This window comes from Lissotriton vulgaris, chromosome 1_1 (assembly GCF_964263255.1).
Source record: "Lissotriton vulgaris chromosome 1_1, aLisVul1.2, whole genome shotgun sequence".
In the NCBI taxonomy this organism is placed as follows: domain Eukaryota; kingdom Metazoa; phylum Chordata; class Amphibia; order Caudata; family Salamandridae; genus Lissotriton; species Lissotriton vulgaris.
The window spans coordinates 1,147,911,316-1,147,937,872 of record NC_141685.1 but is presented as its reverse complement, the minus strand read 5'-3'; the positions used below and the strand labels follow the sequence as shown (position 1 = coordinate 1,147,937,872).

The window sequence follows — 26,557 nt, the reverse complement described above, 5'->3', positions numbered from 1 at the left end:
TGCTACCATTGTCCTCTGTGGATTAATTCAGGCCTTGGTCAGCTTCCCTAAGAAAAGGAGCAAAATGTTCAGTGGTGGCTCCTCCGCTAAGGCGAAGGAGCGTCACCCCACTGCTTCAGCTGCAAGCTGAATATAAAAAATAAAATAACGTTTGTTATTATCATTTTGTTTTTTTGTATTCAGCTTGCATCTAATGCAAGGCAGGCGGGGTTAGGCTCCACGTTTCACAGGGGGGGGAGTGGTGGCAGCACTCAAAATGCGCATGACGCTTTGGCCGTCCATATGGGGCCGGCCAAATCGTCATGTGCACTCTGAATGTTCTTCACGCAGGCTGTATTACAGCCTGGGTGGAGAACATGCACAGCCTGCTAGCCCCTGTCTGAGCACTGGACCACGGCACTCAGACCAATCACATTGCTGCTAACGCAGCATTGTGATTGGTCAGGGGATTCTGGGAGGCTCTGCGCTTCCTGCCGAGAGGAGGATGGAGAAAGAAGAGGTGGCAGTTGGCGGTAAATAGTTTGAGTGCTATTTTTTATTATTATGCCCTCACCCTCATTCCACCTCCCCTCCCACCCCACCAACCCTGGTTTGTAGCAGCTGCCAATGGAATTGGCACCGTCAAAGATTAATTTGCATACATTTACAGGGCACATTATCCCAGCCAGTTTGTGAGGAGTCTTCCGTTTATCTAGGGCCAGTCAGTGGCAACATTCGTAGTGGGTTAAACAACTTGTGCAGCAAGAACGGAGATTGTACACTTGACTCTTGAAGGAAGTTAGATCGTGATTCACTACATGGGCCATATTACACAGTGTACCAGGCGGGAGGGGGACTGCAATGGGCGAGTGTACCCACTTTTTTCAGCCCAGGTCACTAAAGTTTTACTGAAGGGGCCGAAGACACTTTTGGAGCACCTTCTGTAATATTGATAGTGCCGACAGTGACACACATGTACTGCCAGCACTATCTTCAGAGGGCGTGCCTGTGGGAGTAGACCCTTACAAATGAAGGAATCACTTTGCATCTTTGCCCGCACCCTACTACGAACATGGGCGCAGAGGCGAGCATGACCTTTGGAGGTGCCCTGACAGTGCACCACAAAATGGTGGCGATCTTTCGGTGCATCCTTGAGGGCAGCCCTCCGGAGCAAAAAAAGGGGGTCCTATTGACCCCCTCCGACAACCCCCAGCAGACAGGTGCATTCAATTACTACACTCCTTGCAGGGGGGTCTCTAACCCCTCTTTAAAGTGCAGACGAGTTGCCACCTGCACAGAGAACTATAGAGCCGCTTAGAAGCAATTGCTCTGTATTTCACGGAGTGCACTGCCCCCAGGGAAGAGCATATTAATGGCTATTGTTGGAGTAACACATTCACTGTAATAGGATGCACTGTCCTGGTTTACACCTGGTGCACCTGCTTAAAGGGGCGTCATGGCTCAAACAAGGACAGTGTGTCCTTTAGGGAATACAGGCCCAGATCATCTTATGACGACAATGTTGCTGTTCAAGGTTTCCTAAATGTAATTTAATACCTATTCTGTTTGAAATACATTTCTTTCCCTTGAAATTGAGTTTGTGTGTTATTATGTAATACTGAACTTACCCGCCAGTATTTTTTTTAACCAACTGCTGGCTGCTATGGCCTGCAGGGGCCAGTTTGGATTGTTTGGTTAGTGGGTTTGTGTTTGGGCCCAAGAAAGATGCCACAGAGAAGATCCAGTCGACCACAATAGATGCATACAGATTCGGCCTCATCCAATCAATCACACTGGGAGAGAAAGGTGACAACACTGCATATCCTCCAACAAAGATCATATATCACAAAAAGAGGTGATCTTCGTAAACTGGGTGCCTAATTTAGGCCACCCCCTATTTAATATGTACCAACTATGCATCCCTATTTCAGTCTGCCTACAAAAGCAGACTTGTCTGAACACGGCAGTTTTATTGGATGAGAAAAGCCTCACCCATGTTTTGTGGCATGCTTCTTCATTAACACCTTCATCCCACCCGGTAAGATGGTCCTACCAGGGATGGCTAAACCCCAATAATAGGAAATATTGATATAATAGGTACTGGAGAACACGAGGATCTAGGTGAAGTGGTAAATACCTTGAGGTAAACCCAAAGGATATCCTTTTTATTGCCGGTATCCCAGGAACATTAAAAAAAAACAGATGCATAGTAAGTACACATTAAACCGGGTTTGGCCAAAATTAGGCATCCAGTTAACGATCACTGCATCTTTTTGCGATATAGGATTGTGGCTCCTCCTTCACCAGTGCTCCTGTAGCATAACTTCTGTCAACTAGAGGTACGTATGTGTGCACCAGACGCAGAGTCGGATTGGGATCATAATTTGGCCCGGGCACTGACGAAAAAAGTGGCCCACGTTCAAGGGGCATGGCATACATTTAAGGGGCGTGGCCTACAGTTAAGGGGTGTGGCCCACATTCAAGGGGCGTGCCCTTTCATGAAACACTATTTGGTTACTCTTTGAGGTCTAATTCGTAGAGAAATATTTAGTAAATTAAGCCTTTTAAAGCTTACAGAGCAAGTAACATTGGTAAAGACTAGGAGCACTGCAGGTCTGATAAATGAATACTTACATGCAGTCTTAACGCCCTGCACAAGGTCGTTAGATACTCTTTCCCAACCAGCTAATCATCACATAAATCATAAATCTAGTACAAAGTCAAGGAGAAAGGGTAAGACTGGAATCTCTGGGAACAGAACATGTAATAACAAAAGTAAGAATTCACAAATGAGAAAAAGGCAGTCTGGGGTGTAAAGAATGCTGAAAAAATGTATCTGTACAATCTAGTCATAAATGTATTTCACAGCCAGCAAGTGATGTCTATATACAAAAAACACAGTTTTATTCACATCTGTTGCTGCCTTCAAGTCTGGACCATGAGGAGACTGAGGATTACTCAATTAACCATGAAAATGATATAAAATCTGCAAAAAGGAATTCTAACCTGAACATGCTAGAAAAGTTAATTCTTCTGTACAGAGAAAGAAGTGCCAAGTTAGCAAATTTTGCTTAGGCCTCGAAGAAGGCCTAGCATAGAATGAGGCTAAACAGCTCTCTTTTGAGAAATCACATTACACAAAGTCTTAGACATGTCCTGAAATCAACACACAAATATGTTGCCACATTCTGGCCTAGGACCTAAAATAGAGTGCAGTCAGACCTACACACTACAAACAAAAACTAACCAAAACTTACTAATTAATATTTTTGGCATATAGAGAAATATGCCCCTTGTCTGCATTTTGGATGAGGCCTTTAAAATAAAGTTACATTATTAACTGGCTCACAAATGAATCAGTAAATTGTGCAAAGAAATGGTAAACAAAATGGTTCCTACCGGTTCCTTCTTGCTCCTCCTTGCTTTAGAGGAAGGGATCGGCTAGCAACACATTGCATTTCTGGGTGCTGGATGTGGCAAGTAAAGTAAACCTTTGAGGAAGACCTACTGCACTGAGTCTAGTGCAGTATTTTCTGGATTCGGTGGGATGACAATTGAGGCACACTGGTTAGAGGAGGCATACCCTGAAGCAGAGGTCAGACCCGGGACCAGGGTTCAATTCCTGACGCGGCAGGGTCTTGAGCCCAATAGTCCACGGACTCGATAATTCTCGCTTCGGTGCCGACTCTAATCACGGGTTCACACTCTGCAACTCTGGGCATTAGCTCCACAACGGCCCCCCCGCAGCGGGATGCCTGGCTTTCACCTTGGGGATGCCCAGTATGGGTTATCTCACAGGGAAAAGCCAGGACGGGTTCCCAAGGCAAGCGCCGAGATGCCCTATGGTAAGTCGAGCGCTATATAAGAACACACATACATACATACATACATACTCGATGTAGCTTTGAGTACTGCTTTACTCAGCCTACTTTGGTCAGCCCTGTGGAGAGTGGGATGCCAAGGGGATTAGATGGCCCCTCTTGAGTTAGAGCTTGGCAGTATGGTGCATCTGGTTACAAGAGTAACCAAATAGAAAAAGGCAGGGTGAACACTCTGTAGTTCTGTATGGGAGTGTCAGGACTAGGGTGACCAACTGGCATGGGTGCAAATTCAGGATGGGGAGTGTAAAAATTCAGGAAAAAGGGTTAAAATTCAGAACAAACCTTCTGGACAAAAGGTACGTTTTACAGACCCATCAGAGGAGGTTGCGCATTATTATGTAAGTAAGTAAATAGACAACCATTTAAGCACTAGTCAAAATAAGTTTATATCAGGTTGAACCAATCGTGTACTTCACGTTTTTTCAGTATGCACGCAGCTTTGATCAACTGTGCAGGTCTTTTTGGGATATTTCATATGATAATAATCTATATATATATATGGTTACAGCACTGGGTTGTCCAGTCTGATATTTTGTTTACAATTCATGGTTCTTAGCAGGCATGTTTGGTGAGAGAAATGGTCGGGAAGATCTGCTTGGATAGTCATTGTTAGATGTAAAGTGGCAAACATAAGATGCCACTAATCCAGATCCAAACATATTCAACCATTTGCAAACCTATCCATCATGTATTCTTCCATCCATCATTTCACTCATCCATCCCTCCATCCACCCTTTTACTCATCCACCCATTATCCACCCATTCATCCATTCACTCATCCATCCATTTACCCTTTCACCCATCCAGCCACCCTTTCACTCACCCTTAGACACATTCACCCTTTCAGTCATCCACACATCCATCCTCACTTTTTCTCTCCATCCACCCTTTCACCCAATCCATCTCTTCACTCATCCATCTAGCCATTTGCCCTCTCACCCATCCAGCCATCCTTTCACTTTCTTATCCATCCACCCAGTCACTCATCCTTCCACCTATTCACCGTTTCAGCCATCCATTCTCCCTTTCTCTCTCCATCCCTTTCACTTAGCCATCCATCCTTCCTTCCATCCATCTACCCAACTATCCATCTACTCATCCACTCATGCATCCATCCATTGACCCTATCACTCATCCATCCTTTCAATCATCCATCCATCTTTTCTCTCATCCATCCTTTCACTCCTTCACTCATCTATCCAATCTTTTGCCCATGTACCCTCCCTTTCACTCACTCATCCATCCTTACGGCCACCCTTTCACACATCTGTTCATCCATTCACACTTTCACTTATCAATTAATCAATCCATCCATCATTTCACTCATACATCCACCCATTCTCTCTCATCATCCATCCATTCACCCTTTCATTCATCCATTCACCCTTTCACTGATCCATTCAGCCATCCCTTCACTTACTCTCTCACCCACCTTTTCACAATAATTGTGAGCTGAGCCTTTGTACGCAGAGTTGCAGACAGAAGAGACTCATCAGGAACTCATCCCTCGCTGTAGTTCCTAAAGCAAAGGGAGGCGTTCAAGATGCCCCTGCACACAGTCAATCTGAAACCTTGGAAGTCATGAGTCATGCATGATGCACAGTGCCAGGCCCTGAGGTGTCTGTGACATAGTGTTGTTTTCCAGGGCTTTAAGTGGGATGACAAAACTGAGGGGTCTCTCCAAAGGGGGTGTCCAATGTAATTATGGGCGTAGCGTAAAACACCTAAGCTACAAATCTGTGCTTAGCATAGTGTGCCACCCGACTGGTATTTTGCTGCTTCTGTCATTGCGTTCAGATATATAATACACCTACAACAAGCCAGAACTATAGGTTTTGTCAATGGTTGTTAGTTGCATAAAATAGAAAAGCTGCAACCATGACTTCCTTGAATGTAATATTGAAAATACATCAGTTCTAAAATGATGACACCGAGAAAGCACTATAACCCTTTTTTTTTAAAAAACTTCTTGCACGGGGCGGCTAAGGTGAAGATTGTGCACTTTCAAAACATCACCTGGCCCCCACAGCCAGACCCATTCTTCCTCGCCCACTGTGCCCTGAATGTGAGGGGCTGTGGGCGAGGTGTTAAGACTATCACTGTTTCCCCGGCGGCCTGGGCCCCAGGGGGGCCATAGTGAAAATGGCTCAAAAGGCCTGAGAAACACCTGGCCCCCAGAGAGGCCGATTCTTGTGAACAATCACCCCTCCCCAGCCACCCTCAGAGTGATTGCTTTGCAGGGCAGGGGGTGCAGTAGAGGTCACAGCTGATAATCGCTGTATGGCCTGCACAGTGAAGCGCTTTCATTTCTGTCTCTGTCTCCGTGCTGTGGGCCGTTTTTTTTCTCCCATTTCCCAGTCCACAGAGAGCAGACAGCAGAGAGCACTCTCTGTGGACTGGGAAAGGGGAGAAAAAAAAACGGCCCACAGAGGGCACTGAAACAGCGGCCCTTCGGCCAATTCCCGAATGCCCGCAGTGCCAATCCGCCCCTGACCAGACGTGGAGACCAGAGACCGTGGCTGCGTAGAATGGCACACCCCTAGCAACGGTGCTGCCCCTGGCCCAAGCTCGCAGTAGCATGCCCTGCCTGTGAGGGACTAAAATGACAGATACATTACAGGGATGAGACATTGTGCAAAGAAGTAACTTTGGACACTTCAGTTAGGTTTACAGGATTCATCCTGTTTCTACATGCATGGGGACTCTATTCAAGACATTCATGCAGTAAGGATGAACAACAAACAAAATGGTTAAGAGTGCCACTCTTGTCATCTGCACTGGCTAAACAACTCACTTTTGGTTCATTGTTGTAGCAGAGAACTGAAACCAGAAGCAAGGCCGGCTGTAGGGCAGTGCAACCAGTGCCACCGCACCGGGCGCTGGGCTCGGCGGGGTTCTGCAATTGGAAATATCTTAGGGGTTTAAAATTACCTGCTGAAGAGTTCCCAAAGTCCACACTGAGATGTGTCTATGGAGTTATGCACAGTTCTTCTGTGATCACCGGTGCTGGCACTGGGTCTCCCCCGGTGATCGTGCAGGCATGGCACTGCCGCACCATCTCCTCTACCATGGAGTCCATGGCCGGGAACCAAACCTTGTCCCTCAACCTTGCCTTGGTCTTGGCCATTCCCTGGTGCCCAACATGGGTCAACATAAGGATCCTTCTCTGTAGGCTTTCTGGGACCACAATGAGATGTCCCCTCAGTACGACTCCTCCATCCCCCACACTGATTTAACTTCGAACCTGCCACAATTGTTGACGGGCATGACTGACCTCCGGCCGGAGGACGTGGGGAACCGTCCATGAAATGGGCCAACTATTGTTCTCCAAGGCTCCCCAAACTCGGGACAGAGTGCCGTTTTCCTGGGTGGCTTGGCCGATGTCTTCGAGCGTCATGGCCTTGGGACACGCCCCTTGCGACACCATGTGGACAAACGCCTCCGTGCTGCAGACATCCGCAGACGGGCCAGCTGGTGCCGGAGATTCCGGGTGTCAAAACAGGTAGTCTGCGGGGTTGTGCGCACCAGGGCGGAAGATCACCTTAAAGTTGTATCCCTGTAGCTGCACAGCCCATCGTTCGATCCTCGGGGTGCTAATCGGGATGAGCTGGCAAACAGCGGGAGCAGCAGCTTATGGTTGGTCACAACGCTGAATTCTTGGCTGCAAAGTTAAAAATGAAAATGCTGTGAAACCCACTTGATCACCAATGCCTCTCTCTCGATTTGGGCGTATCTGGTCTTGGTGTCGGTTAGGGCTTTGCTGGCGTAGGCAACAGGCTTCCATACTTCCGGGCCATGTTCTTGTAGAAGGACCGTCCCAAGGCCCACAGGGCTAGCGTAAATGACAAGTAAATGAGCTTCCGAGTCCCTTACTCACTTTGCCACTGGATTCAAGCAAGCCTGGCTGAAGACGGCTGGAATGCCAGAAACCGGTCCTCGGAAGCTTGTTTCCGGTCCAGGGAAGACATGGCTTGGCAGTTCGGGTTGGAATGTTCCCATGAGGCACAGGGTCAGACGGATTTGCATATAGCCATGTCTGAACTGGGGTGGCAGAGTGGCCTAAAGAACGGTGATGGATTAAACCCAGATCTTTTGACTGGGTGTGAGTGTTTGATTGGTTCAGATGCTCCGTCCATCACCACCCCCTTTTGTACCGCTTTTGGCCGCCATAAGTGTGGCAGGGTATGCTCAGACGTGAGTCCCTTGCTCACTTTGCCACTGGATTCAAGCAAGCCGGGCTGAAGACGGCTGGAAAGCCAGAAACCGGGCCTCGGAAGCTTGTTTCCGGTCCAGGGAAGGCATGGCTTGGCAGTTCGGTCTGGACTGTTCCCATGAGGCACAGGGTCAGACTGATTTGCATATAGCCATGTCTGAACTGAGGTGGCAGAGTGGGCTAAAGAACTGTGATGGATTAAACCCAGATCTTTTGACTGGGTGTGAGTATTTGATTGGTTCAGATGCTCCGTCCATTACCACCCCCTTTTGTACCGCTGGAGGCAGGGTACTGGGAACCCTTAAGAATATAATAAGTCCTTTTATTCGCTGCAGATCATCGCGTGTCCTTATTAAAGACACCAGATCTGCAGCGCTAAGATTAGATTTTAAACCCCGGCTTCCCTGTTCACAGTGTTTGATTGTAGGCAAATCACTTCAACTGCATCCGATTTATTTTTTTTATCAGTAACAAGCGGCTGCTCCTTCAATCAAATCTGGATATGCAGATGTACTTCTACAGAAAGGGTTCTGCCTGCAAAAAAAACAGAGGCGTCAGTGTGTGCAAGAAAACTGCTCGCACCAGATTGGGAGCTGCAGTGTAACCGGCAGTGCAGCCCAGCCCTGTCGGACCAACAAAAGCATCGAACCCTGTACCGGGAGCAAAGATCAGCCGCAGCCCTGGGGGTGGCTGATGTCAGGCGGGGGCCGGGCCACGGAGGGCGGGCAGCCCCGGAGCCTGCCCTAAACTTTCAGAGGCCGCAGAGCGGGCGGGCGGAGGCAGGCTTTCACTTCCTGACTGTGCAGGCAGGCAACGAGCAGGAGAAAAACACGACTACAGCGGGCTGCGACGAACTCTTGTGCGCGGGGACACAGCGGAGGCCACCCGACCTGTACCCAGGTGAGACCACCTCTCAATGACCAAGGGTACGGGGGTCGGATCTGCGCACACACTGCTGGGGGTCTGGGCAGCACACATCTGTCCCAGGGTGGGACCAACGCTCTGCACCAGGGAGACATGGGAAGGGTGCACAGCTGAAGCCTTCAGATCTGCACACAGTGGGGGCACTCGAACACCGCAAAGGGTCCGGGAGATGCCAGTTAGGGGGGGGGGGGGGGGGGGGTCAGTTAAAGGCGGAGGCTTTGCGCCAGGGTGAGACCACCGCTCAAACGGAGAGTCTGGGGCAGGACGCAGCTGAAGACACCAGATCTGTTGACAGGCGAGGCCACTGAAATGTAGGGGGCAAGGGAGTTCAGTTAGGGGTGCACGGATCTGGACCCACATGACATGAGACCTCCAAGCGCCTTGAGACCCTTGCGAGTGAGTAGCGGCTATACAAATGCTATGATTGATTGATTGAGACCAATAAATGAAGACTGCCAGGGGCACCCGGCGGGACCACCCCAGCTCAATGGGAGGGATCGGTTCAGATTGGAAGGGGACCCTGAGCAGGGCACCATTACTACAGACGCGACTCTAGCACCCAGCAGCAGAGGGGGTCTGAAATGTCCCGAGGCAGAGCTGTGGGCACCGGTCACTTAGAGTATCTGCTCCGGGTACATGGGTGAAGAGACCACGGGTAGAACTGACAGCGGGGAGGGGGGGGGGGGGGGTCGGCCGCAGGGCAACAGGTCTCTATCATTAAGCGGAATAGGAGCTCGGATTTACAGCTAATATTTTAAGAATGTCAAATGTTTATCACCCAGTGGGAGCTGGTCAGCCCACGTTGGTTTTTGAATCAGGTCTTTGCCATCCGGAACTTTGCCAAATCGACCTCAGGGGTCTTGACTCCCCACCACGTCCCCACCACCCCACTGCTTAGGCTCGAAGCAATGGCCTAACTACCAAAAGCGCGCCGTGACACCATTGTAAATGCGCCAGTGCACTATACAAACGCCAAATAATAATATGAACCATAGATTCGTGTATCCTTTAAGTGAGCGGGTGTTGTGTGTAGCGCCGGCACGGTGCCTGCTCGGCCCTCGCAGCGCAGTATCCGCCCAGGCTTGCATCACAATGCCTAGCAGCACCTCGCAAGCACAGGTCTGTCTGCCTGTGACAGGCGGCCACGCACCCCCGCCTACAGGTTCTGCACTCTGCGGGCTGTGCATTAGTGTATGGAGCTGTGCACAGGAAGTGTGTGTGGCAGTCGAATCGCGCGGTGCTCTTATTCTATGACAGGACTCCAGCAAATGGAGCTGGGGACTCTGCTGCGTGCAGGAGCACGCGAACTAGATAGTATTCGCGTTCTATAGCGCCTACTACCTTTAGACGAGGCGCTGCATAGGTGCTCCGTACAAGATGCATACGGTCTCTCCCCAACTCCTGACCTCTCACACGAGCCCCCCATGAAATGTTGCCCCAGGCCCATCCTCGTTGCCCTCGAACGCCCTTTGTGTTATTTTGCAGTTGAATGTGGCCATTGACCATCAGAAGGGAGACACCCCCCTCCCTCCTTCTCGTCGCCTAACTCGGCATTTAGCTTTAGAAACGGCCCCAGCCGGACTGCGAGGGAGCGTGGCCCTCTTTTCTGTCGAAGCACCCCACCCCACAAAATGCACCCTGGTATTTGCAATGTTAGCTAGAGCGTGAGTACCCCCAACGCCGAGCTCTTGTGCAACCACCCACTCAAAAAAAAAAAGCTTGTAGCGCGGGAATAACTTGATTTCTATGCTCCGATTTCCTTCCTTCGTATTGACTATTTCAATAAAAAAATAAACACATTGACTGTCATTTTGGCAACTATTAAAGGGGCGGCACGGAAAGTGGTTTGACCAGATCTAGAAGCATTGTGCTATGCAAAGTGCGCTGTGTCCACGGCCACGCTGCCTTTTCCTATGATTATACACGCAGTAGTTTACCACCATCCATCCCGCTCTCCCTTCCTCGGCGCCAATCACAGTAGAGAGGCTCTGTACTGAATGGGCACCAAAGCATCCCGTCAAGGGGGCGTGCGGGGCATAGAGAGACTAAATGTACCAAAGCCGACTCTGCTGCGAGAGCCGCCTCTAACGAAAGTATCTTTTATGCTGCACGCTGTGAGCAGAATCGCTGCCTGTCGCTCACCTCTGCTGGCAGATAAGGAAACGCAGCAGAGGGTAACAAAGTGGTTTACCCAAGATTGCACAGTTTGATGTAGTTTAGACGCTGGGATCCGAACTCGGCTCTTGTTCCAAGAGTCTGTACTTGGTTACAGTATCAGACCGTGATCTCACCTCTGAGCCTCCAGGCCGAAGTGTGCACAATTCATACACACGATCCTTGCTTGTAGTGTCTAGTGGCCTGGGCTTTACATGGAGAGCACCGGTCTTCGCAGCCCAGCCAGGCCTTGGCACCCTGAAGGGAGTGCACCAGCAGCACAGCACTGCAGTAGCTCACAAAACGATCAACTGTTTTAAAGTACACCTAAAAAGGCACTATTACCATTTCTTAGCTCTCTAAAAAGATGTTACAATTACTCATTTTACTCTTACACAGATTATTGACCACAGAAGGATGGAAGGCTGGGTTGACCTTACCAAGATTCAAACTCGTGACCTCGAGGCCATTGCATTGGCATCAGTAAGCCTTTAACTCTGAGCAATCCTGCCAATTTAAGTCTGTCAAGCCCGGATTTGGGAATCATTTCAGAAATCACAGGACATATGGAGACTACAGGCCTCAGATTGTGACAATCAGAACATTTTACCACTGGTGCCCTAGGTCTAGCTTTCAATCAATCGAATTTGTAGAGCGCTACTTGTAACCTGTGATGGTATCCAGACACTGGATCTTACTATTAACCATTAAACTGAACTCCAAGTGCACCCCTTTATGTACTTGACTCTCAGGGCAGCGAAGCCGAGCAGTCCAGAGCGGACGTGAAACGTTGAAGGCAACAAAAGATGTGGTGATAAGTCAATAAATCACTGGCCAGGCAATGTTTTTACTTGTAAGAAAAAAAGGCTATCTGTAGCAATAAACTACTGTACATATGAAATTCAGAGAGTGAAATTATAATCAACATGTACTGGGACATCAATCACGATGCATGTTAAAACTAGCAGTCGCATACTTTGCTAGATACTTAAAAAGGCACTGCATCACGCGATCTACAGTCCATGCCAAAGGAGGCAACAGCCCACAAGGAGGAAACATGACTGATCAGTTTCTTGGGATAACCCCCAGGTTCCCTCCCTCACTTCCTGCCTGCTCCCAAGGTCACTTGTGGGTGATAACTGGACAGCATGTAATGCAGTGTTCGCAAGTTCACAGCTGTACCCTCACTGCCAAGCTTGCCACCATACTTTTCTTTTTAGCCAATGCTTGTTGGCCTACATCTGTGGGCTGAGGGCGGTTGTGGTGCTCAGTGAATACAACCCTGAGCCACAAAAGTGTTTCTCAGTCGCCACTGGTTTGGGACACCAGGCCTTGGGTGGCAAAATCTATCATACTGGCTGGAAGGAGGTTTCTCCTCTTCACGCCAAGGTTGGTGACTGTTTTGTGTTCCAGAAGTCCAAATCTGGAATCGGTTTGGGGAAGTTCTTGCCTTTTGCTTATTCCTCCCAAACTGCTCCAGCCATAGTCTGTCATCCGCTGCTACTGGGAAGCTGGGTTTGCATTGGCCATCTCCTTTCTTGGAAAAGCCAAAACAAGAGCACGAAGGGGGAAAAGGGTACCCCATTCAACTTCTGTGAGCCCGTGGGAGGGGTTGCCACTCACAGTGCAATGGAGCATAAAGGTGCAAGGTGTTTTTCCTACGTTTCAAAAGGATCCTCAGTTTCCCACCTGTCTTCTTGTCCTCCACTGGTCTGGTCTATTGCACAGGACCTCAGGAATGCCATTCACATGAATATCCAGCGCCCTCTCCAAACTCCATCTTATGTACCACTGTGGGTCAGCAAATCAAAATGAGTCCCTGTGCAGCCACATGTAACTAACACTCCACCACAGCCTCATAGAGGTCACCCATGTCCCATATAAATGTAGGGAAGGGCCTGGGTGGAGGCGACTGTCAGAATAATTTCAAGGAACAGGAGAGGTGAGTAGGTGTCTCAGGAGTGGACAGGTAAAACAGCCACCACTCTCGGTTCTCCAAAGTCCGGTGCACTTGGTGTGGACCGGTATTGCAAAGTTTTCTTTGGCAGAAAAAAACAAAAAAAAACACTGAACTTGCTATAGAAAACTTGAGGCAGCAGCAAACACTCTCCAGAGCCATGCACGAGACCTTTTTCATCCCAACACAGGGCGACTCTAAATACAGACATTATCGTGCTAGGCACACAGGTTAAGCAGGCAAAGGGCTAGGCATATGCCCTGCATGACCAGGTACCGTTGTTGCTGCCTTATACCGAATTTGCCACAATATCCCTAGGTCTGGGAGCCTAATGCAGCCCTTGTGAATATTTTAGCATCAACCTCATATTGCACTAACCTTCCAAGTGTGGCAAAGAAGCAATTTCGTCTTCTGGGGAGGTATAGGGTTCTCCCCAAAGAATTTGTTTAAAAAACGTGGGTTTGGCAGGCAGTTCTGATTCGAAACCAGTGTGATATTCCAGGCTTGGCACGGTTTCTATCAGCATCATTTCGAAGCTGCAGTAAATCATTTTACATGCTATCAGGGGACGCGCATCCTGCCCCCTCATGGACCATTTCAGAGCAGCATGTACCAAGATGAGCTGTTATGATGCTGTTCATCTTCCAAGCCAGCCACAAGTGGAACCTGCTGTCCTCCTCCCTACCTGGAGCTTCCCCTGTGGGCACGCTACCCCAGATATCACATGGGCAAGCGTGGATGATATTAAAAGCATGAGATGCACAGCCGCGCGTGCAACATAGATCTGGGTAAAGGTGCAAACCACAGAAAATGATGCCAACATCGAGAGAGCTCACCCCAGAGTGAAGGGCTGGGTATTGAACACCGCTTATTTTATGCACAGTGTGGCACCCTTTATTGTATGTCCAGAGTATACTCCTTGTTGTGTGCCCAGAGGGTCACTGCTTATTGTATGCACAGAGAGTATTACTTAATACACGCCTAGATTAGCATCCCTTGTTATGTACCATGAGGGGTATCGCTCTTAGTAAGCACAAGGGGGCGCTGCATAGTGAATGCCATGAAAGATTGCGCTCATTGCATGCACAGTGGGGCACTGCATATTACAGGCCCAGAGAGGAACCCTTTAGTGTGTGCCCACTTGCCCAGAATAGAAATGCTTGCTATAGTCCCAGAGCTAAAGTGCTCATTGTTCATACAAAGTGCAGTGCCCCTCTGTGTGCTCGCAACACAGTGGGCCACCCCTTGTATGCTCAGAGGGGCATCCAGTGGCAGCTGGTGACCTTTAAAAGTGGTGAGGCGTAATCCTTGGTTCAAATTTCAATGAGCTTCTTCTTGAAGGATTCTCTCACATTTTTGTGCACTAAGGGCCTCATTTACAAAGATTTGGCATAGGGCAGCACCACAAGTATTTTTGCTATGCTGCCCTACACCAAATAAATAAAGAACAGGAATGCACTGTATCTGAGATGCAGCGCATTCCTGTTGTTTCAGCTGGCACACTATTTCTTGCCTAGGCCCAACACAGGGACCCTTGATCTGCGTTGTTGGCAGCATTGTTTTTCAGAAACAATCAATGGAGGCACTGTCCTCATTCTATGTGCACATGGAAAGAGGAAAAAATGAGGAGAATTTAAATCATTCCTCCTTATTATTCCTGCTCTGGGGAGGCACAAAGTTTAGTGCTGCCCCAGGTTTACATGCGTTTTTAAATTGGGGGCATCAAAATCCATGGGTGTTGCCTGGGAACACCCAATGCAATGGCCATAGAATGTTATGTTATAATGTTATGTTATAATTTTATTTGTATAGCGCAGGGCTACTCAGTGAGAGTGTCCCGGCGCTTTATGCCTGTTTCCTTGATATAGAGTAAGGCATGAAGCTCTTTGCTCTGCCTTTCTCCATATTTATGAGGCCATGCAAAGCCACGCCGCGTGGCTTTGCTTCACCTCATATGATCAAGAGGCCTGCGCCAACAGAGCATCTAAAAAAGTGATTCTCCGGCGGCGCAGTCCTCTTGTAAATGAACCTCTAAGTTTACTGTCTCACTTTGACTCACTCAGTCTCACTAATTCATGCAGTCTCACTCATTCTACTCTGACCCATTCTGTCTTTCTGTCCCAGTCACTCACTCGTTCGGAATTACTCAGTCTTACTGTGCATCACACACAGTAGCCTTCAGTTGCTGTCATTCAGCCTCCCTCACATTCATTCATGCTCGCACACTCGTCCTTACTGTCTCATTCTCACTCACTCTGACATTAATCCTTCACTGACTCTTTCACTTTAACTCGCACAGTCACACAGACAGGCTTGGTGCTGGAATGGCACAGGCACCTTCATGCACCTTTGTCCGCAATCAAATAATGTTACTAGCTATCTCAGTTTGTTACTGGACCCAAAGTGGATCTGCATTTTATTTTATCAAGAGAGAATAATTATTCACTCTTGATACAATAAAAATGGCCCACAAAACGAGGAGGATGAAATGTAGCTGTGGAGCCCATAAAGGAGAGCCCCCACTTGTCCAGAGATTTCCATCCATCAAACTAATCCATCCACTCAATCATCCATCCTTTCACTTTTCCACCCCCTTTCATCCATTTACCCTTTCACTCAGCCATCCATTCTTCCTTCCACCCAGACATCGATCCCCTGCCTTTCACTCATCTAGCCATGGTTTTACTCATCCATATTTACATACTTTCTTTTGCTCATTTCACTACATACACTCATCCATCCACTTTCTTCCTTCCATCCTTTAATCATCCATGGATCCATCTGTTCACTTTCATATTCTCATTCATTCATCCATTCAATCTTTCACCTATCCATCCATACATCCCCTTTCACTCATACAACCCCTTTCACTCTTTCATCCATTCTTTTACTCTTTCATCTATCCATCCTTCCACTCTCTCAAGTTCATTATGAGCCTTAGTCTGCCAAACTGCAGCCAGAAGAGGCCAATTAAGAACCCCACTGCCTCTGTAGATGCTAAAGCAGGGTGGGGCGGATGGGGGTGAGGGGTGACTATGCCCTGATGCAGAGGCTTGACTGCACACTTAGCTCTTAGTCCACTGGTGCAATTATTGTCCACAGCTGGTTTCTTCCTTCTCTTGAGTGTCTAGTCAAGAGAAGGAGCACTCTGTGGGCTCAGATCCATAATATTTTTGTCAAAGTGAAACCAATGCAGTACTAAACATATGTTACTGTCAGGAGTGCAGCCCCCGCACCCCTCCTACAGCCTGCCCTCTGCCACAATCAAATTATTCCCACCCACTCCCTTCCTTGTCTCATCTGCCTGCCCCAACCACTTAAGTGCCTAGAGCTTTGTAACTCCTCCCTTGTGCCTGCATGTCAAAGAAAAACTGCTTGCGCAGTAGGACATCTGCAAATTTCACTAGAGTTCACACAGGATATTCAGCACACTGCCTCCGTGTAGTCATTTCTTTTCAGCTGCTCTGTGTTTATTTTTCCTGTTCTTGCCTCTTCCCCGAGGGTTGCATGGCAATGCCCCTTTTGCCCATGAACACCATTCTCCCCTGGCTATCACCACAACCGTTTCCACACACCACAAACACTTCTGATGAACCTCTCCAGTTTTTTGCCCACTTCCCTAACTGGGGTAATTTTTAGGTAGAGCCTGGGCAGCGCTCGTGCTGCTCTGCAAGCCATGCTGTATTGGAGTATACACTTGAAGCCCCGCCCTCTTTGATCATTGGCTTGTGTCATTTTCCTTTGTAAATGCTGGCTTCTGATTCGTTATTAGGCTTGTCAGTCCCTCCTTGGTACCTCCTCTTCTATTTGTAACCTCCCATGAGGATTGGCCCTTTTACTTTGGTTAGTACACGGTAGGTCTTCTTTAGTCTGTAAGCACTATTTTCTTTAATGAATTTCTCTTACTGCTGAAGTGAAGGCATGGGGGTCTCTCTTGCACAGTTATGACCACCAGCTTGTTTATTTAACTCTTAGCAAACGGGGACCTCTTCAGGGGCCTTGGGAGACAGAAGGGGCAACTCAGCAATGCCTTCAAGCATTTGGAATGCAATAGTTGTCACATTTGTGAGAGTGTGAGCTATTTGCATTGTAAATGACAATGCCTTTTATTTAGGTTTTAAAACCCAAAACAAATAAAAGGCATTGCCATTTACAATGCCAATAGCTCAAACCGGCGTAAATGTCAGACCTATTGAATTGCAGATGCTTGTTATTTTGGAGCTCGAGACGATTTTCTGCTCCAGTCCGGCTCTGCAACACAACACACTCATGCTCCACCCCATACAAAATGAAGCCTTGGGACAGATTCTACTTAGCTAGGCTACATCAGAGATTTATAGGGTACTCAGGACCAGGAAGTCGGCCCCTTAATATGCCCCTATCCTTGTAGGGCAAGGGTTGGTTTATTGCCTGCCCCTCTTTGCGGATGCTATTTTTTTCGGTTTTATGCCAGTTTTCATTCTTTAAAATCACCGTAAGGTCCAGATGTGGTTGAAAATAGCAACCGCAGGCAAGGAGGATATTTTCACTTGAAAGACGGCATGCGAGTGCACTATGTCAGCAATGTCTGGTATTTTTTTTAATTTTATTTGGTCAGTTGCTTGGCCACACAGGGGAAAGCTGTACAATACTTTTCTCAGATTTTGCAGGACAATGGCTGAGAAGTTAGCCAAAGTGAATGCATCCGAGATTTCACCTGAAAGGCTCGCTCTATGTCGGTAAGTCGCCATGGAAAATCACCCTTCTAGCAGGGACGCACTGCCTGCAGCGGGTATTTTCCCGGTTGGCCACCACGGTGGGGGCCTGTTTTAAACCTCTGAGGCAGTTTTGTTGAAGCACCATTAGTTTATTGAACGCAAAAGAGGTCTTTCCTACAGTGCACATCCTGAATGTACGTTTTTGAAGTTGCTCTTTTATGTGATAATGAACAAAAAAGACTCTGAAATAAAGTATTTGCATAGCCTCACACAATTTGGTCAAGCAGGGAAGCTGGGATTTATCCCAGATTTCCCACTTTCACACTGTGCAATTCAGCCACTAGATGGGTTAAGGCTTTGTTCTTGGAGGTTGAAATTAGAGTGTGGGTGACAGGCTGAATCCACATTTAATTTTTAGCAGTTTTAAATAGCGTTAATCTTGTCCAAGGTATTAGAGCACTTCACACAGGCTTTTTCTTCAGCACAGGAAGATTTGTGGAGATTTACAGGATGCTGAGGAGAGGCTGGGATTTGAGCCTGCTCCCCCATGTTACAAGGTTGGCAGCTTTAGCCGCTAGACCACATCCCCTCTTGTGAAAGCTTGTGGCTCATTTTGAGCTTGAGGATCCAAATGGATCTCCAGCTGAGCCAGTCAGAGCCAGGCACCTGGCTCAAGCGTTCAGTGGTTCGCCTACCTGTACTCGCATACAGGGCAAAAGGATTGCCTCTAAAAGTCACTCTACTACAGACCTGTGTGACACTGGTTGCATAGTTAGGACCGTCTGCAATTGGTAATAAAATGTCCAGGTTAACAAGGTAGGGAGAGCTAGAATGTTGGTCTCTCCCAAGCTAGGACTCCTTCCCTCCTCCTCTCCAATCAGGGCTGTTGTACCGTTCTTTGGCCAATGTAGGCTTTCCACCCTGCTGGTTGGCAAGGATGGACTGGAGACCCACTCCTTGTTTCAAGGTGTTCGGTAATGGTATCCAAAGAATGCAGTATCCTCTTCGATAAGTACTGGAGTGCTGGTCACTCAATGGTCAGGAGCAGGCAATTAAGAGGCGAAGAGTAAGGGCTTGAGGTCTTTCTAAAGTCAAGAGTTAGGCTGGCCATCTCCTCAAGCAATTGATGTGCCGGTCATCAGTAGCTATGCTTGCTCTCAGAAAAACATTCCATGGCACTGGGGCTAATCAAGGAACTTGCTTTGGGGCTGTCTGGTTATGACACCCCCTTCCAGCTTTGCCAGACCTTGGCCATCACTCATCCGTTGAACTGCCAGATGCCAAAGAGAACAACATGGGACTAAATCTTCAGAGGTAAGCTGGCATGGGAAGTAAGAGAATTCCTATATTCCCAAGAGGTCGTTCAGAATAACCTAATAAAAGATCTAGCATTTCGGCTCCCACAAGGCCCACGAATCCGGAGTGTGCAAACAAGAGAGTCATGGAAGAACAGGGGATAGCGTTCAACTAATTTCAGGTTAGCTTTTTCTTAACTGAAAAGGTAAAATACAATAAATGCTCGAAAGGGCAACGATCCAATATCCATGAGACACTGGGTAGAGACATCTACAGCAGATTGTGTAGGATAAAAGTACCCAATATATCGTTGAAAGGGTTGCTCTCATTTATAAGACTGACATTTTTTTTTTAAACAAGAGATGATTGGACATGGTATTAAGATTTCAACACACAATCGTGGCCTTCGGGCTCAATGTGAAGACTCCCTTAGTTGCCAACACCCTTTTAGATGGCCCACAGGCTATACTAACTTTAGGATGCCAGTGGAGCAGTATCGCCTATACAGACCATTCAGACAGCTGAGCATTTGCAATTTTATTTGTTTCTTTTTTAATTTATAACACTCACGAATCCTCCCAGGACTTGTATCTGATTTAGAACAGAGCTGTCTTAAATGCTTTCCTGAAAAGACAGTAATCTGAACAAGTTTGAATATGATGCAGCAGTTTGTTCCAATAAAGAGGGTCAAGGTAGGAGAAAGGCCTGCCCCCAGATCAGGACTTTATAACACGAAACAACTAGCAGAGCTTTATCCCTAGAGCTAAGGCGATTGGGAGGGCAATAGTGAGTAAGCTTTGAAGCTAGATAGCTGTGGCCTTTTCCTGGTAAGGCTTTGTGTGTAAGGCAGAGGGCAATAGTGAGTAAGCTTTGAAGCTAGATAGCTGTGGCCTTTTCCTGGTAAGGCTTTGTGTGTAAGGCAGCACATTCTAAACAAGCATTTGCAATGCAATAGGTCTTGCATTAGGAAAGTGTTGGTATTGGTATTGTAAATGACAATTTGTTTTAATATGTGTTGGCTTTGAAAATATATAAATAGCATTGTTATTCACAAAGCCAATAGTTTACACTTTCCTAATGCGAGTCCTACTGGCTATGGCAATGCTTGTTGGTAGCAAGCAAGGACAGTGCTGTTGTGGTGCTGAGTGATGTGGTGGTGCCCCCGAGCGATGTGGTGGTGCCCCCGAGCGATGTGATGTGACCGTGTGTGGGGTTGTGAGGGAGGGTGGGTGAGGGTGGGTGAGGGAGGGAGGGTGAGGGAGGGTAGGTGAGGGAGGGTGGGAGAGGGAGAGGGGGTGTGAGGGAGAGGGGGTGTGAGGGAGAGGGGGTGTGAGGGAGAGGGGGTGTGAGGGAGAGGGGGTGTGAGGGAGAGGGGGGGAGGGTAAGTGAGGGTGAGAGGGTGAGGGTAAGTGAGGGTGACGAGGGTGAGGGGGAGAGGGTGACAGGGAGAGGGTGACGGGGAGAGGGGGGAGAGGGTGACGGGGGAGAGGGTGACGGGGGAGAGGGGGGAGAGGGTGACGGGGGAGAGGGTGAAGGGGAGAGGGTGACGGGGGAGAGGGTGACGGGGGAGAGGGTGACAGGGGAGAGGGTGACGTGGGAGAGGGTGACGGGGGAGTGGGTGAGGAGGTGTGAGGGGCTGTGAGGGTGAGGGGATGTGAGGTTGAGTGAAGGTGAGGTTGAGTGAAGGTGAGGGGGTGTGAGGGTGAGGGGGTGTGAGGGTGAGGGGGTTGTGAGGGTGAGGGGGTGTGAGGGTGAGGGGGTGTGAGGGTGAGGGGGTGAGGGTGAGGGGGTGAGGGTGAGGTGGGTGAGGGTGAGGAGGGTGAGGAGGGTGAGGGCGACGGGGGTGAGGGCGACGGGGCTGAGGGCGACGGGGCTGAGGGTGACGGGGCTGAGGGTGACGGGGCTGAGGGTGACGGGGGTGAGGGTGACGGGGCTGAGGGTGACGGGGCTGAGGGTGACGGGGCTGAGGGTGACGGGGCTGAGGGTGACGGGGCTGAGGGTGACGGGGCTGAGGGCGACGGGGCTGAGGGCGACGGGGCTGAGGGCGACGGGGCTGAGGGTGACGGGGCTGAGGGTGACGGGGCTGAGGGTGACGGGGCTGAGGGTGACGGGGCTGAGGGTGACGGGGCTGAGGGCGACGGGGCTGAGGGCGACGGGGCTGAGGGCGACGGGGCTGAGGGCGACGGGGCTGAGGGCGACGGGGCTGAGGGCGACGGGGCTGAGGGCGACGGGGCTGAGGGCGACGGGGCTGAGGGCGATGGGGCTGAGGGCGACGGGGCTGAGGGCGACGGGGCTGAGGGTGACGGGGCTGAGGGTGACGGGGCTGAGGGTGACGGGGCTGAGGGTGACGGGGCTGAGGGTGACGGGGCTGAGGGTGACGGGGCTGAGGGTGACGGGGCTGAGGGTGACGAGGCTGAGGGTGACGGGGCTGAGGGTGACGAGGCTGAGGGTGACGAGGGAGGGTGAGGGTGGGTGAGGGTGTGTGAGGGTGAGGAGGTGTGAGGGTGAGGGTCCAAAGTAAATGGTGGCAGGGCAGACATCATAAGACAGAGAGAAGAGACTGTGTGGTGACTGCGTTGGTCAGTTTCAGAATCAGGAGGGGCAGTCAGCACAGTCTGCGAGGGATCAACGTGTCTAGAGGCAAAGCATAGCCGATGTAGCATTGCAGCTAGCAAGTCGAGTGTTTTCAAGCTGTGTCACTAGAGAGATGGCAACACAGCAACAGCATTTGAGGAGCAAGGCTACTGTAAACAAGCATGGTAGGCTTTTACTTTCGTCCAGAAACAGGGTCTCTGCATTGCTGTGGCGGGGGAGCGGTAGCGCATTCCTTTGAAGTCTGATGCGGAGGAGCGGCAGCCTTTAAAGTCTGATGCCGAGGCACAGACAAATGGTGGTGCGCGATGTGCATGCGGGGGGGCGGCGGAGCGGCAGCCTTTGAAGTCTGATGCCGAGGCACAGACAAATGGTGGTGTGATGTAGCTGGCTCTGTGCACGCGCATAGTCACATGAACTGTATGCTATCCGCCGCCGTTTTGGTAGACTTTTCTTTTCTGCTTACTATAATCTCACCGGAGCAATGCGGAAGTGCATTGGCTCAGGCGAGACCTAAAAAGATTCTCTTCCAGACTGGTAGCCAATGTAAAGAGTGCACGATGGGAGCAGATGCAGCCCCAGATGGAAGGTTGCAAATGAGGCAAGCAGTGGTGTTCTGCACACTTGTAGTTTTGATAGCAGTGTCTCATTTGCTGAGGCCAATAATGCATTAGCGTAATCCAGTTGACTAATCACAAGGGCCTGAACCACTGTTTTCCTCGCAATAGGTGGGAGAAATGGAAAGTCTCTTATCAGCATGGGCCTGATTTGAAAACAGCAGCCCGACATGGACATTACCTGCTCTTTCATAGTAAGAAATTGGTAAAGGCAGGCTCCGAATTTCTTGCCACCTGTTTAAGAGCGGGAGCAGTGCCAAGTTAAGCTGGCAACCAGTAAGGTGCCCACAAGTTGTTGGGCCTTGCCAAACATCATAATCTGTTTTTCCGGCGTTCAGATGTAGACCGTTCATCATCCAGTCAGCAATTGCTGAAAACCTTTTTGCTTTGAACAAGTCTTTGTCGAAGGAGATTATAAGCTGTGCATTGTCTGTGTACAATAATATTTCAAAGCCAAGGGCTTTTACAATCTTGGCGGGGGAACAAACATGTATGTATGTATGTTCTTATATAGCGCTCAACTTACCCTAGGGCATCTCGGCGCTTGCCTTGGGAATCCGTCCTGGCTTTTTTTCCCTGTGAGATAACCCGTACTGGGCATCCCCAAGGTGAAAGCCAGGCATCCCGCCGCGGGGGGGGGGCGTTGTGGAGATTAAGCAAGCTAATGCCCAGATATGCAGAGTGTGAACCCATGATTAGAGTGGGCACCGAAGCGAGAATTATCGAGTCCGTGGACAATTGGGCTCAAGACCCTGCCGCGTCGGGAATTGAACCCTGGTCCCGGGTCTGACCTCTGCTTCAGGGTATGCCTCCTCTAACCAGTGAGCCACACTTCTCCACTTCTGTATGTTGAACAGTGAGGGGCTAAGACAAGAGCGTGGAGTACCCCCCTTCTCCAGCATCATGGTGCGGGTTTTAATAGAACCCAAAATGACAGGTTGGCTTCTATTGGAAAGAAAATTGTCAAGCCAGTTTAGCACTGTCCCATGAATTTCAATTTCATGCAGCCTGCGAAGTAACCTAGAATGAGACATGTCTAGCAGTACTAGCATAGATGGTGTGTTAGCGTCTAAATAGAAGTAAATACGGAATAGGCCCAGTACAGTCTTTTATCCAAAATGAGCACTAGTAAGTAAGACCCTTAAACTGTGCTATGAAGAACTGCAAGAGAATGTAATTATTTTTTATTTGATACATAAACCAGATGCCAAACCAACAATTCTGCCCAGGACCTTCTCGCTCGATTATGGCATGAAAATACAGCTCACAAGATCGATGTCTGCAGAAGTAAATGAAGCTTTATAGATGTGAGCACACAAAAAGACCATTTTACTTGGAAGATCTAGGATTACATAATTAAAGGATATTACTCAGTCAGTGCTTGTGCACACAGGAGCGACTATGCAAACTTCATACTGCAGTCAAGTTGACCAGACAGAGGCCAGGTGATCGCCCAATACTAGAGAACATTCGATGCTTGTGGAGACTTCTCTGCAATCGATAGCAAACACTGGAAAAGACAATAGGTCCTGCTTTTGGGAATGACTGGCTTTGCTAATGTTTTTGGCGTTGCTGAACACCACACATGCACCCGCCTAAAAAATGATACAGGCTCCCTTTTAATTTTCTTTTTTATTGCTGGTCTAGGATGATGGGTTCCACTTACAATGGGCAAAAAGAATATATATATATATATATATATATATATATATTTCACACACACAAAAGGTTACCCTTAAGGAAGAGCCGCCAAGTAGATTGTTGTTGCGCTTGTTTTTATTGGGATACTGCAATGCGTTCAAGCAGAGAAACGTGCTTTAAAATCCATAGCGCCTTCAGCCAGACGCGTTTCGAGTGTCCTCTTATTCATTGGCATTCAGGTGCAGCAGTGAATTCAGGCAGACGTGTTGCTTGATAAAACACTCGGACCGCCCATGTGGGCGTGGCCGCTACTGTGGCCTTCTGGGTCCTGTAGTAACAAACAATTAATTTTTTCTCTAGTGAGAGTTGCCCAAAGTCTTGCGTTTGAAAAGTGAAATCCTTTGTAGGCAAAGATCACGCTCTCCTGATGCGCATTGCTCAGTTCGTGTGTCCCAATAGGCACTACCTCCCTTATCACGGTGCATTCTCGTCTGAGGTCACCGCGGGTCCGCAGCAGCAGAAAAAATTAATTGTTTGTTACTACAGGACCCAGAAGGCCACAGTAGCGGCCACGCCCACATGGGCGGTCCGAGTGTTTTATCAAGCAACACGTCTGCCTGAATTCACTGCTGCACCTGAATGCCAATGAATAAGAGGACACTCGAAACGCGTCTGGCTGAAGGCGCTATGGATTTTAAAGCACGTTTCTCTGCTTGAACGCATTGCAGTATCCCAATAAAAACAAGCGCAACAACAATCTACTTGGCGGCTCTTCCTTAAGGGTAACCTTTTGTGTGTGTGAATATATATATATATATATATATATATATATATATATATATATATATATATATATATATATATATATATATATATATATATATATATATTGCAGCTCCACTCGACCCATCCTCCAGGGACGAAAAACGCACTCGCGGGGGTATGTTGCAAAAAGATTTTAATCAGGCGTTCTGACCAAAACAAACAGACGCGTTTCGGACCTCTAGTCCTTCGTCAGTGTTACCGTTTGCCGTTCTATCCGTCACCATATATACATTTCATTTCCTGTTTAGTGAGAAGGAAAAAAGGACAAGCGTGCAAGTATTGGCATTATGGCGGCCATTTCTAAGTGGGTTCGAATACCAAACACACTGACATATTTGCAATGCGTTTTAACCCTCATGATGTACTAATGCCTCTTTTCATCGTATTAGATGACAAAAACAGAAATAATTTTGCTGTGTATCAGCATATCATGGCATTATGACCCCATATTCACAAATATTTACACTATATACATTCTATGCATTGTGAACACCATTCTGTAAAGTTAAATTCTTATACAGTTGCACTCTGGGTTAAGATGTTATTCCAATGCTAAATTGGCATAAAATTATTACCCAAGTCGGTGAAAATTAAACTAATCTCGCCGTGTATCGGCGTATCACCGACATGATCTAGCGGCCACATCACAATGCAACAAATCACATTATCATCAATTAACTTTGACAATTATATATTTACATATTTACATTCCAACAATTCTTCCCCTGATCGGTCAACCCAGTGAACGCTGATTTCACTCAAGGCTAATGAGGGTATGCATCCAAAGAGTGCCACAATCGAAAGAAAAGGTCATATTTGATCGATGTACCTGATACACTTGGTAATTGAGCCGTATATCGGCTCACCCAACCATCTCATCCAAGGCGAACCATATTCATAAGGGAAAGAAAAAGGAAAAGCATAATGGCAAAGAAATGATATGCTGTGAAGGTGAAAAGGGAGATGGAAACAGAAAGGAAGCCTTCTATTATTTCTAGGATTCTAAAAAGAAGATGGAATAGAAAGAAATTGAAGAGGATTACCAAAAATTTAAGAGAACCTAGAAATTGCAAAAAGATTAAAATTAAAATTAAAGGCACAGATCCATAAGAATGGAATAAATTCAAAAATTTCAGATTTCAAATTTCGTCTTTCATCCTTGAAACCATCCTGGTTCGAGCATGCATGAGGCTTACCTATTTACAATAAGTACAGTTCTTATTTCATTATGTCTGCTTATACCATTCAATGAATGTAATCATGAAACACCCGGATACAAGTTGGATATTCATTTCCCCAGGTGTATGCCCAATTCCTCTCCGATGTTTAACCCACCCGGCTGTTTCGTCTGCATGTCTATAATATATCGCGACTCTAGCCTGCAGAGGCGTGTCAGCCTATCCCCCCCCCCTAGGGTTAAGCGGTACATGGTCCAAACCGAAGAACTGAAGTAGGTCCCGATTACTCTGGTGGGCTTGGGCAAAATGTCTGGCCACCGGATAGGAAACATCTTTGTTCATTATGGCGCGTTGGTGTTCTAAAATTCGCATTTTTACCCCATTGATCGTGCTCCCTATGTACTTGTGGCCGCAGGGGCAGCTCAAACAGTATACCACATATGGTGTAGTACATGTGATAAAATGTTTGATCTTCTTGGGTAGGGTTACACCTGGAATGGCATAGGAAAGCACCCTTCTGCTATGCTCACAAGCGCGACATTTTCCACAGGGAAAGAACCCCGACATTTCTTTCAGGGTGCTCTGTCCTGTTGATTTTACAGA

The 26,557-nt window shown here is 48.2% G+C and overlaps 1 protein-coding gene across 8 annotated transcripts in view; it reads left to right on the top strand.

The window, feature by feature from the left end:
* Positions 1-8,662: 8,662 nt before the first annotated feature.
* Positions 8,663-26,557, top strand: part of DGKA (diacylglycerol kinase alpha) — a 458,241-nt gene continuing 440,346 nt past the window's right edge. For 2 of the 8 annotated variants that reach the window (XM_086963960.1, XM_086963920.1), the window contains exon 1: positions 8,663-8,973. The gene's annotated coding sequence lies outside the window, so the exon portion shown is untranslated. The remainder of the gene's footprint in view (positions 8,974-26,557) is intronic. The other 6 variants (XM_086963969.1, XM_086963931.1, XM_086963978.1 and 3 more) reach the window with 5 other exon arrangements.